We start from the raw sequence: 13423 nt of genomic DNA on the forward strand, positions 1-13423 counted from the left end.
ACACGCTGGAGGAAGGGATGTCATCCAGAGGGACCTGGACAAGCTGGAGAAGTGGGCGTGTGTAAACTTTATGCTGCTGTGTCAGCCTTTTTTATATGAGAGATGCTCCAGTCCCTTAATCATTCTTGTTGGACCCTCTCTAGTTCATCCATGTCTCCCTTACACTGAGGACCCATTATGGACAATGAGATTTCTTTATTAAAGTGTGTGAAGAGTAGTTGTAACGCTGATTTTTTTTGTCCCATTATGCAATAACATTGATTCTTCATGCTGGTATTAGGAATATTCTTTGAAGAGGCACCATTAGAATATTCATAAAACCAAAAACTATATTATACTGATTTTATTGTGTGGCAGCATGCTGCAATAAGTTACGGCAGTCACAAAGCAAGCAAAAGCAAGCAGAAGCAGCAGCAGAAGCACTTGAATGGTTAATCATAACATTTTTATATCCCCTTTTCCCCCACCCCCAGAGTCTCATTGGTGAGGGTCTTTTGGCGTGTAGCTCCTTTGTTCTTCTGATTGGTCATCATGTGTCCATTCACATGACCTTCACGCTTATCGAAGAGTTGGATTTTCCCATCCCATTTCTTCGTTCCTTTCCTCCTGTTTTTCAACCACAGGTGAACAAAATAATTAGCTCATAGATATGGTTGTATTCCATCAAGACCATCAAGGCTGCCCATGGCCCAGCCGATACCCACATCTCCCCCTTTTTGTTTTTCTACCAAAAATGCAGTGTTTACCGTCCTCTGCAGGGCCCTTTGCAGGCAGGATAGCAAACATGAAATGATGAGGAGGCCACAGATAACACACAATAGAATTAATCCAATCTTCATCAAACCTTTAAGCCAACCACTAATTCCCCAATCGCTTAAAAGACTTTCTATCCAACAGCATCCATCATCAATCTGCAGCTTTTTAACTTCCTCTTTCAGTCTTTGAAGGCTACGATGAATAGATTCCGAGTGATCGGAGAGATTCATACAACACATACTGGTAAATTCTTCACATCCATGCCCTTGTGCTAACGGTAAAAAATCAATTGCTGCACGATTTTGTAAAGTTGTGTGTCTAACCAAATCAACATCTAAAAGCAAACTGCTGAAGGCCTGAGAAGTAGCATTAGTCTTCTTGGTTAGCCAACTTCCCAGTTTCTTCAGGGTAGCTAAAGCCTGAGAGGCTGCAATCCTGGGAGGTAAAAATGATGCAGAGGTTATTTCACCACTATTCCAAAATCCGATATTGCCTTTGCAATCTGAGGTAAAAGCATGAATTGCTCTTTTCCCTTAGTATTGTGTATTTCGGTGGCCAATTACCATGATCTGATTTGGTATTAAAAGCATTAATTTCCCTAGACTACAGGGACCTCCCTTTATATGGGATGGGATGGCCGGCCAAGCACGGTCCCTACAAATGATAAATACTCCATGGGGTAAAGCAAGTGACTGATTAATCAATTTAGCTTGTGATATAGTTGCACCAAGCGCTTGCATTGCGATATATAATGTTCGACGTATTAACACTCCACACGTGTTTGATTTCTCCCTGTATAGTTAAAAAACAAACAAAAGTCCATTTGTATGGAGTCAAGTAACTCTATCTCCTGAGGCTCTAACTGGGCCAATGGCAGCTGAAGAGTCCATAGGTCCCACGTATCAGTGACTGTGCCGTTGTTCGGGGGACCACACTGGTCAGTGCCGGTGGTATGGGCCATGTATCCAAAGGGACACCAAAAAGGCATGTTGAAAAAGGGATTTCCTGGAGATGCAATGGACAGGCAAATTAAATCTTGTCCTGTTAGATTTGCTAGCGTGACCCATACATTCATTTTTGGTTGCGGTGGCACCCATATTACTTGTATACACCAAATGAAGCTTAAGAGGATTATTTATCATTTCCATCCTATATACCAATCTGTGTTACAGCAAAAATAGTGGACTGAATAGATCTCACTTACAGTATCGACTCTTTTACAGCGAATGCACAATGGTGTTAAGGTATGATTCAGATAAATATGTTGATTACCATTAAAATAAATCAAATGCCTTTTACAAAATATACCGTGTGCAATAATATATCCACAACAGCGCCTACAGACTAAACATATAGACACACCTGTGGCCTAGTGAGGCCTGATACACCACTCCTTACAGTCTCAAACGAATCACTTCCCATCAAACAGTGTGTTATTACTCAAAATGTCTTCTGATGCTTCAGCAGGCGCTTCAGGGTCTTTTGTGGTTGCCTGTTGCTTGTCTAGCGCTGGCTTAATGCACTTCGCTGGGAATCATTTAGGTCCTACATCTGCGGAAACACAAGCGTACCTGCGCCCCCACATTATTAGTTCCCATGGGCCTGTCCAAGCTCCTGATTGCAGATCTCTTAGCAGCACCTTTGCCTTAGGCTGTATATCAGCACTCTGTAAAGACAGAAAATGAGTTAGGATAGGAGGCAATTCTCAAGACGCTGGAAGCATTAGGTGGTTCCAGGTGAACACGGCTTTGTGCAAACAGTCATGTACCTGGAAGTTAGTTCTTAGGAACTTTCTATCCCAATCAGGCAGCTATTTGCACGAGGGTCTCTGTTCTACTTCTGTCCAATCCGTAGCCGTATCACACGCCAGGTCAGCCGATGAGGTTGCTGATCGCGCGCTGTCCATGTGCTGGCTGGCAGTACACAACCGCTGTTTTTTAACTTCTGATCATGTGCTTGGCTCCTTCAGCAGATCCGTAAGTCCTGTTTACTTCAGCATTTTTCCCTTCTGCTTGTTACAGCAATCTACTTTTATACTGTTCCTCTACATCTCCCCCATATTTAATGAATTTAAAGCAAGCGCTACATTGACATGCATAAGCATCACTATTGGAATTACGGTCCAGTAACAGTCCCGCTACACTGCAACACTAAAAACAAACATAAGAACACAAATGCTAATAAAAAGACATACAGATGTGAAGTGCATACCATAACCTGCCAGGTGTAAAGAAGGGTCAGATTAGCCTGAGAATGGTACATATTGATGGCAAATCTGTTATCTAACATATGGGTATAGATTGATTTACTTGCATCCAATTTTTTTCCCGTGTGGATGGTGGGACCCAAGCACCGCCTGACCACAACATATCATTATTGCCAGTTGGAGGGGATGCATCCCACCGTGTCAGGTGTCGAAATAACAGTGTATCAATAATATGAGCTCAGTAAATTTGAACTTGGGTTATAGGTATACTCATCATACATACAAACATCCATAACATTCAGTATTGGCTATCCAGATTAATCACCTAGGTTAAGATACATGTATCTAGAACTGCGACTCATTAACTCTATAGGCTAAAATTAGTGTACATAAAAGCATAAAGCTGCAAACATCACCGCATCTATTCCCTGCTGCATCAAATGCTTCCAAAGTCCTGATAAATCAGAGTCCAAATACAACAGTCTAAAGTCAAAAACCAGAAATAATCAATACCTGCGGAACTTACCAAACCAGAAGACGCAAAACAGTTACTTAGTCCAGACAAACCTGTTAGATCACAGAAGCCAAATAAATCCATCAGATCACAGAAATACAAACACTATGGCAATAAACACATAAAATCATATGTGTTTATACATAATAATATCACATTTATAGTTGCGACCACACACACACAGGCACACCAAGTTTTCAACATAAACCTAAATATTGCAAAGACTTATGAACAGACAAGGACTTACAATAATATTCAACACTTAACAGACAAATTCCCAGGCCTCGGATTCAGGAAGAGTACTCTCTTTTCAATTCTGTTTTAGGAAGGACACTTTCCCTTCTCCCCAGGGATATAGCCCAATGCTGTGAAGCTTTCACTACGACGTGCAGGCAGGCAACAAGAAACAATACTGGAAGAATGCCTTTGTCTTATTAATGGTTCCTGCTCATAACTTTTTGGTCCAGGCATCAGAGGTTCTCCCCGAGAATCCCTCGGTGCTGGCTGGAGGTCCTGCGATCCCTCGGACCATTGATGTTGAAGAGCAGGGTCCTACCTCGGTACCCAAACTCTATTACCAGAAAGTAGCAAAATAATTCACTCTCCAAAATTTAACCCCGGAGCTCTAGAAACCAGGCACTGTCGAGATCTCATTATCATATATTAATATCATAAGCAGCTAGAGCGGTTTGCAGCGATAAGGATTCTCTAGTTAATACTACAAAGCCACCTTTAGCCAGCAGCAGGTAAATAGTATCAGGATCACATCCTGTCAATTGCTGACAACAATTCTGACCTTGTGCTATTAAGGACACGATCATGTCTGCGTTGGTGGTTAATGTTTTCATGGGCGTATGAGACAAAAAGATCCATTCCAGAGTCTTCAACTCCTGCGCATTAGCACACCACTGACCTAAAAGAGCATAAGGCTGGAAAAAAAAAAAACCACATAAAATGTATGCGAATTTGTTGATAAATTGACATTAATTCTGGAAGTAAAGGCAGTTGCAATTTTATCCGAAACTTCTTGTAAGACAGTTTTTGCTTCTGGCGTCAGTCTTCGGGAAGATGACAAATCTGAGTCCATTTTAACAAGGTAAATAGAGGGGACAACTCTTCAGCCGTAATGCCCAAAAGGGTTCTTACCCAATTAATTGTTCCTAATAATTTTTGTAGATCATGAAGAGTGGTGGCCTGGTCAACAATGCACAATGGTTGTGGGAACACTCGTGAAATAAAAAGTTTCCATCCTAGATACTTCCAGGGCTGCTCTGTCTGCACGTTTTCCGGGGCTATCTGTAACCCATACGTCTTTAATGACGATTCTAATTTAGCAAAAGCAGTGAGCAGCACATTTTGTGTTTCAGCAGCAAGGAGGATGTTGTCCATATAGTGATAGAAGTAAATCTGTTTAAAAGACTGCCGTACTTCTTTTAGTGCTGCATCTACGACTACCTGGCAAATTGTGGGGCTATTCACCATGCCTTGTGGCAGAACGACCCAACAGTATCGCTGCATGGGTTTACTGTTGTTAATCGAAGGCACAGAAAATGCAAAATGGGCACAATCATCAGGGTGTAAAAAAAAATTGTAAAAATCCGTCCTTTAAATCAATAACAAAAAGAGGCCAATCTTCTGGAATCATAGTTGGGTTAGGGACACCAGGCTGTAGCGATCCCATTGGGCTCATTACTGTGTTTATAGCCTGCAGATCATGTAATAATCTCCATTTACCAGACTTTTTTGGAATGACAAATCTAGGGGTGTTCCATGGGCCAGCAGATGGTACCAGGTGACCTAATGCCAGCTGCTTGTCCGCAAGGAATTCTGCTGCAGTAACTGAACTGTACACACTTATTCCAGCCAAGGGCTTGACTGTAAGGAACACGGTTCTCGCCGCGCCGTTTCTGTGACAGGCCGGGCCGGGCGGGCGCGACAGGGGCGGAGGGGGGGGAGGGGGGGAGGGGGCGGGGACGGGGGGGAGGGCCGGGCCGGGCGGGGATGGGGGGCGCGGGGGCTGGGCCGGGCCGCGCCGACGGTTGCCGCGCGCGGGGAGCCCGCCGGCGGGAAGGGGCGGTGCGCGGCAGGCGCGGCCCGGGTGCGGCCCCAGGCCCCAGCAGTGTCCGGTTTGCTGACCTGTTCGGTGCGGTGACCGCTGGCGCTGTGGCCAGACCCGGCCCGGCGCTGCGGCCGTCCTGTGTCGGAGGGGTTGCACGGCTTTACGCTGGAGTTCGCCCTGCTCTGATCCCTGGTCGGGTCCGCCGGTTGCTGTAGAGGGACCCTGTTGTACATTTTCGGGGTGCCCGGTTTCGCGCCCCACTTCCTGTTTCTCTGGATTAAAAGGATCATCAGGTTCTGGCGGATTTACCTACCGCATTTCTCACGTTGGATTAGGAATTGCATCGTGTGTGGGGTTAAAGATTTCAAAAGACTGCGGCTCTGTCCCTGCTTTTGAGATAACGGTGGAGGAGTAGCAGCCGCTTGTAAGAGAATTTCTGCGGGTTTTAGAGCATTTAAAGCTGTATGCACTGATTTCCAAGTAATGATTTCCTCAGGGATGTTAAGCTACAAGACTTTGTTCTTTCAAAATTATAAAATCTTTTAATGGAGCTTTCGTTCCTTTGTAGCTGACTGTACTATCGTTCAGCGAGCCGGGGGTGGGGACAGACCCGATTCCTGCTCAGGGTCTGTTGGACCCAGCCCCTGCTCACGGCTCTGGGCTCTGGTTAAGGTGGCTTGTGCGATACCCTTGCAATCACGTGGTGTGAGCTCAGCGGTCAATATTGAGCGTAACAGTGACGGAGCATACGGGGATCCTAGGCCACGCTGCATGCATGTTGAACGCAATTCCTTGATGACTCCCCGCTGAAAAGGTTCCCATTCTCCTGCTGCACCGCCAGCCTGATAAACCGGAGAAGCAGCTATTTCCACCCTCTTTACCTTAGCTGTTTCAACATCACCGTCGTCCCAAGCCTGCTGGCATAGGTGTTTCCAGAATTTAGCTGGATCAGAACCAGCAATAGTTACACGCGTGGGGGAGACACTACACAACTCAGTAACAACAGAAGACTCAGGTGCCCCGGCCCTATTAATACAACATGTATCTTCCATCCCAGTACCCCCCGTATCAGACAAGTCAATCAGTGGAGGCTCAGGTGATGAGGAATGAGGAGACTCAGGGAGAGGTATTGATGCAGGATCGACCGATTCTCCCGCAGTGTGCTGAGCCCCTTCAGTAGGGGGGAGTTGTGGTGCCGTGGGCAGAGGGAAGGTAGGAGGCGACACTGGCCAAGAAGGCGGCTTGGGGTCGGTAGCACTCGCAGCAGCAGCTTTTGCTTTTTTATCTGCCTGCAGCTGAGCTAGTGAGTCTTTAACCAATCGCCACGTCGTCAGAGACTGGGTTGCAACCTGATCCCCTTTAGAAGCAGCCTCAAAAAATTTTTTTCCTGCTTTCTCCCATGTCTATATGAAAGGCAGTTTTAGCAGTAGCAGGCAGCTCATTACACTTACAGCATAGCAAAAGCCTGTGCACAGCTTGTTCTTTATACTTAATGCCACACTTTTCGAGTATACGCATTAGTATATTCAGGATAGACCTTTCTTCTACAGAAATTTGCGCGCGTGCATTCCCAACGGCTCACCTCTCAGGTGTCAAAATTGCCGGACGGCTACAGACTCTCCTTGTCCTTCCAATAGCTTCGTTGGTCTCTGCCGTCACCGCTCACCATCTGCAGTCGATGCCTCAGTGAGATGGCATCACGTCGGGGTCACCATTTGTGGCAGCACGCCACAACAAGTTACAGCAGTCACAAAGCAAGCAAAAGCAAGCAGAAGCAGCAGCAGAAGCACTTGAATGGTTAATCATAACATTTTTATATCCCCTTGTCCCCCACCCCAGAGTCTCATTGGTGAGGGTCTTTTGGCGTGTAGCTCCTTTGTTCTTCTGATTGGTCATCATGTGTCCGTTCATACGACTTTCACGCTTATCGAAGAGTTGGGTTTTCCCATCCTATTTCTTCGTTCCTTTCCTCCTGTTTTTCAGCCACAGGTGAACAAAATAATTAGCTCATCGATATGGCTGTATTCCACCAAGACCATCAAGACCGCCCGTGGCCCAGCCGATTCCCACATTATTGAATGTACATAGAAAGTTTATCAGTTGTGCAAACAAAATTTAAGAACATTTTTTTAAAATTTTGTAGAATTGCAGTAAGTAGTTAGTGTGTTTGTTTTTTTGTCTGACATCATCATTTTACAGTTGGGAAAGAGAAAGAATGTGTGAGCGAATGAGTGACTTAAACGGTTGTAAATAAAATCAGCGTTATCCATTCCGCTTTCCTCTGTCACTCTCTTATTACCAATTATATTGTATAGAGCACAGAAAAATAAGAGCAATTTATAAGTTTTTAAAGGAATATCAAGTTTCATCACATCCAGATTCATCCTAGGTTAACTCCTTTGTTATTTTTGCAAATACTCTTCCAGTGACAGATGTCATAATATTGAAGGATTTATTATTGTGTACTGCTGGAATTTGAAAATTCTTAATTACTACCAGATTTCACTACATAAAAGAATCACTACTGTCATTGAAAAATACAGAAATGTAAGAAAATATAAAAATAAAAAGTAACATGGAACAAGAAGAAAATAAAAAGTAGTAACTATACTAGTTTGCTCAAATAGTACATGTTTCAAACAAGTGGTGTATCACTTCTTGCCAGATAATGAACGAATTGTGGTAGAATATGGGAAATTAGATTACAGTGTTAATGATTACGACATCACAAGGGGTTTGCATATTGACAAAATATTGTACATGAAGAATTATAGAGTCCCCTTTTTATTGTTAATCAACACACAAACATTTTTATGTAGTCACAAATTCTTAAATGCAACTTAAAAGTTGAAACGTCTTCGGATGTCTCTCAAAATCGAAAGCATTACTTGATACTCTCAGGAACTACATCTTTTATACTCTCATTAACCACTGTCTTTACTTAACAAATGGATAGAAAAAAGGGATGTAACTGCAGCTATTGGATTTTCCCCTTAAAATGAAAAAAAAAAGGAAATAAAAGCTGACAGAATTATAAAGAAACACCAAATTATAAAAGTAAGATTCCTTCCCGAGTCTTTGAACTCAAGCTTCTGAATTTTTGGATAGCTCCCCAGTTTCACTTTCCCTTTGAAACAAGTAAGGAGAAAGGAAAATCTGTAAGTTAAAAAAGGAAAGATAAACTTCAAAAGAATTCCTCTTCACAATACGTGAGAAAAGAAAAACCTACGGAGGAATCTCAAGGGAGTTTTGTGGGAGTTTTTTTTGTTCAGATTATAAAAGACGTGGTTTTGTGTTTAAAATATGAAAATAAAAAAGTAAAAAAAAAAACCCCACAGATGTTAAAACAGAAAACAAGGACAAGTTGTATAATACATAATACCAATTAATTTATCTATACATATACATATGACCATGTGAGAAAAAAATCTTTATTACTGAAATTTGGAAAGGTTTACAATTATGAAATTTGGAAAGGTTTCAATAGGAGCAATGCTTACATGGTTTTGCCTTTCTATATGAAATATGTAACATTTCTATTTAGGAGTTCTGTTTAAGAACTGTGAAATTTCATTTAAAATTTCTAATTTTTTACGTTATTGTGAAAAGATCATGCACTTTATTCCAAACAGCTTTTGATTGATTTTATAGTCTGAACAAAAAATAATCAACAAAGATTCTTCCATCTTTACCACGGTGTACTGAGCAGAGATCATTAAATTTAAACCTCTCCCTTAATTTTAAAAACAATTTGCTCCACAAGTAATAGCGGGTATTAATCAGCTACTATGCCCCTGAGAATGTTCTGACACTCAAATAGGTTAGGTCAACATATGCATCCAGCTACATTAAGTAAACATTTAATGATTATTCTAAAGTAAGTACTGGGGGGAGAGAGAGGAGAGGCAGGGGGCAGATTTGTGTTTAAATCCCAGCACTTGTAAGTAATAAATCAAAACACTATTCCCCTCTAAATAGGAGATCAGGTGCCACCTTTTCAGAGTTTCATTCTAAACATACTCTGGCTAAAAATAAATTATATAAAAAGATTTATGAAATACATTTTTTGTGAACTTCTGAAGCATTACAAATCTTGACGAAAACTATGGCAGTGGACAGACACACTTTTGAATTAAATGATGAAGTGAATGGGGGACAGACAATCCTTGCCTCTGATGTGATTGCAGGAGCATATACTGGTGCTAAAGGGGAAAGGGTCAAGTAGTTTTAAAGCCTTCTGTGATCTTCCCTCAAAAAAAAGCAAAGCAAATATAGATTCATACTTCTTATCATCTTTTCCCTGAACATTTCCTTGCTTTGCCAATGATATTCAGTGTGTTTCATCACTGTGTAACTGGAAAAATAAGTAGCTGTACAGACCAGGAAAATAATATCTATCCATACATCATCAAAGTTTTTAAGTGAAGATGTCATAGCCTGGGTGAGTAAGCACTGAAAAAAATTTATTTCGTAAGTATCAGGTTAATCTCCTGACGAGACTGTAACTTAACCGACATACCCAAATTTCTCACATATTTTATAATGGAAAAATTAAAAAAAAAAAAAAAAAAAGAAGAGATCCAAAGCATTCATTGTTTGTAAAAGTTTTGTTAACAAATGAACCAAAACAAAGACCATTCGTGCTGTCCTCCTGGTCTGCTCTGTAGCTAAGTTACAGAATCACAGAATCATAGAATGTTCGGGGTTGAAAGGGACCTCTGTGGGTCATCTAGTCCAACCCCCCCTCCAAACCTACAGCACGCTGCACAGGACCTCATCCAGGTGGGTCTTGAATATCTCCAGAGAAGGAGACTCCACAACCTCCCTGGGCAGCCTGTTCCAGTGCTCCGTCAGAGGGAAGAAGTTCTTCCTCATGTTCAGATGGAACTTCCTATGCTTCAGTTTGTGCCCATTGCCCCTTGTCCTGTCACTGGGCATCACTGAAAAGTCTGGTCCCATCCCCTTGACGCCCACCCTTCAGATATTCATAGGCGTTTATTAGGTCCCCTCTCAGCCTTCTCTTCTTCAGGCTGAACAAGCCCAGCTCCCTCACCCCTTTCCTTGTAGGAGAGATTCTCCAATCCACTCGTCAACCTCATAGCCCTCCACTGGACTCTCTCCAGTAGCTCCTCATCTTTCTTGAACTGGGGAGCCCAGAACTGGACACAGTACTCCAGATGGGGCCTCCCTAAGGCAGAGTAAGGAGGGAGAAGAACCTCCCTCGACCTGCTGGCCACACTCCTCCTAGTGCACTCCAGGATCCCATTGGCCTTCTTGGCAACCAGGGCACACTGCTGGCTCATGGTCAACCTGTCGTCCACCAGGACACCCGGGTCCCTCTCCACAGACTGTTCTTCAGCAGGTCTGCCCCAAGCCTGTACTTATGCCTGGGGTTGTTCCTCCCCAGGTGCAGGACCCTGCACTTGCCCTTGTTGAACCTCATCAGGTTCCTCTGCGCCCAACCCTCCAGCCTGTCCGGGTCTTGCTGATTGGCAGCACAGACTGCTAGTGTATCCACCACTCCTCCCAGTTTGGTGTCATCAGCAAACTTGCTGAGGGTACATTCTAACTCTTCATCCAGGTCATTGATGTAGAAGGTAAACAAGACTGGGCCCAGTACTGACCCCTGGGGGACACCACTAGTTACCAGCCTCCAACTAGACTCAGCGCCGCTGATGACAACCCTCTGAGTTCTGCCATTTAGCCAGTTCTCAATCCACCTCACTGTCCATTCATCTAGCCCACACTTCCTGAGCTTCCCTAGGAGGATTTTATGGGAGACAGTGTCCAAAGCCTTGCTGAAGTCGAGGTATATAACATCCACTGCTCTCCCCTCATCTACCCAACCAGTCATGTCATTGTAGAAAGCTACCAGATTGGTCAAGCATGATTTCCCTTTGTCAAACTTGTGTTGAGTGCTCATGATAACTTTCTTTTCTACCACTTGCTTGATGATGACCTCTAGAATGAGTTGCTTCATCACCTTTCCCGGGATGGAGGTGAGGCTGACCGGCCTGTAGTTCCCTGGGTCCTCCTTCTTGCCCTTTTTGAAGATTGGAGTGACATTGGCCTTTCTCCAGTCCTCGGGCACCTCCTCTGTCCTCTAGGACCTCTCAAAGATGATGGAGAGTGGCTCAGCAATTACATCCGCCAGCTCCCTCGGCACTTGTGGGGTGCATTCCATCGGGGCCCATGGATTTGTGGACATCCAGATCGCTTAAGCGATGCCTCACACAGTCCTCCTCGACCAAGGGAAAGTCACCCTCTTTGTAGGCTTCATCTCTTCCCTCTGGGGCCTGGGATTCCTGAGGGCCTTCCTTGGCACTGAAGACTGAAGCAAAGAAGGCATTCAGTAGCTCTGCCTTCTCCGCATCCTCCGTCACCAGGACACCCGCCTCATTCAGCAGCGGCCCCACATTATCCCTAATCTTCCGTTTGCTGCTGATGTAGTTGAAGAAGGTTTTCTTGTTGATTTTGACATCCCTTGCCAGCTTCAATTCCAGGTGGGCCTTGGCCTTCTTCGTTGCATCCCTGCATGCTCTGACCACATTCCTGTATTCTTTCCAAGGGCCCTGTCCCTCTTTCCACATTCCATGGACCTTTCTCTTCCATCTGAGTTTGGCTAAAAGCTCCTTGTTCAACCATGCAGGTCTCCTGCCTCCTCTGCTAGATTTCTATCTCAGGGGTATTCACCAATCCTGTGCATGGTGGAAGTGGAGTTTAAACAGTGACCAGCTCTCACAGACCCCCCTGCCTTCTAGTGACCTGACCCATGGGATTCTTCCAAGTAGGTCCTTGAAGAGGCCAAATTTAGCTGTCCTAAAGTCCAAGATTTTCATCCTACTTATCACCCTGCTTCCTCCACACAGGGTCCTGAACTCCACCATTTCATGGTTGCTGCAGCCAAGTCTACCTCGAACCTTCACATCCTCAACCAGTCCCTCTTTGTTCGTTAGTACAAGAAGTTAGAGAATCCATTTTCACTGTCTGCTGAAAACAGGCATATATTTTCCACTGACTCCTACATTTGGCAGAACAAAATCAGAAATAAGCTTATTTCATGTCCAAGGAAGAAATGGAGAAAATAAGACAAAGAGGCACAGTCAAGAGTCTCCTAGTCCACACTTCATAGAATCCAGGACCTCAAAGTATTCTCACCAAGATTTGAGCAGACAGACCCAAGGAGCTGATATAGGTAAAATTATCAATCAAATTTCTTTACAGCAAGACAAGTAATAATTGCTGAACCATCATATTTGAATATAAGACAATAATGACAAACAGGTGCTTTTCACCTTTTATTTATACTTCTGTTAGAAATCCATTCCTTTCAGCCTGTGGAAAGCTGGAGAAGGTAATTAATTTTCCACCCAAAGAACATCCTGCCAACTCTTATGAGATTAGTTACATTAATTGTTAAAAGATAGTATAAAGAGCATGAGCCAAAAAAAAACCCCAAAAAACAAAAAAGCAACAACAACAAAAAAATACAAAAAAGAAAAAAGCAGATTTCAATTTTTCCTCAGATAACAAAGAAAAAGAAAGTTGCTCCAGGCCACCATGAGCTTATTAATTTCCTATGAGAAAAGAGAGAATGTATTTATAGCTATGTTGTCTTCAAACATATCATTGTCTAGTTCATTTAGGAAAGGATACAGTTTTCTTTTTTTTATGTGTGTGTATGTGTCTCCTTCTGGTGTGTGTTTGCCTGCTGCTTAATCTGGAAATTAAGAATAACTCAGATATACATACAGAATCAGAATCATGGAATCATAGAATGCATTGGGTTGGAAGGGACCTTTACAGGTCATTTAGTCCAGCCTCCCTTCAGTGAGCAGGGATATCTTCAACTAGACCAGGTTGCTCAGAGCCCCGCTCAACCTGGCCT

At 43.4% G+C, this 13423-nt stretch overlaps 1 long non-coding RNA gene across 1 annotated transcript; it reads right to left on the minus strand.

Moving 5' to 3' along the window:
- Positions 1-498: 498 nt before the first annotated feature.
- LOC142360723 (uncharacterized) lies at positions 499-2657 on the minus strand. The gene is made up of 3 exons (XR_012763313.1): positions 2525-2657; positions 2328-2422; positions 499-606 (listed from the first exon to the last, which is right to left on the minus strand). It is a non-coding gene; the product is annotated as an uncharacterized LOC142360723 (long non-coding RNA).
- Positions 2658-13423: the final 10766 nt, after the last annotated feature.

Source organism: Opisthocomus hoazin, chromosome 3, assembly GCF_030867145.1.
Source record: "Opisthocomus hoazin isolate bOpiHoa1 chromosome 3, bOpiHoa1.hap1, whole genome shotgun sequence".
In the NCBI taxonomy this organism is placed as follows: Eukaryota; Metazoa; Chordata; class Aves; order Opisthocomiformes; family Opisthocomidae; genus Opisthocomus; species Opisthocomus hoazin.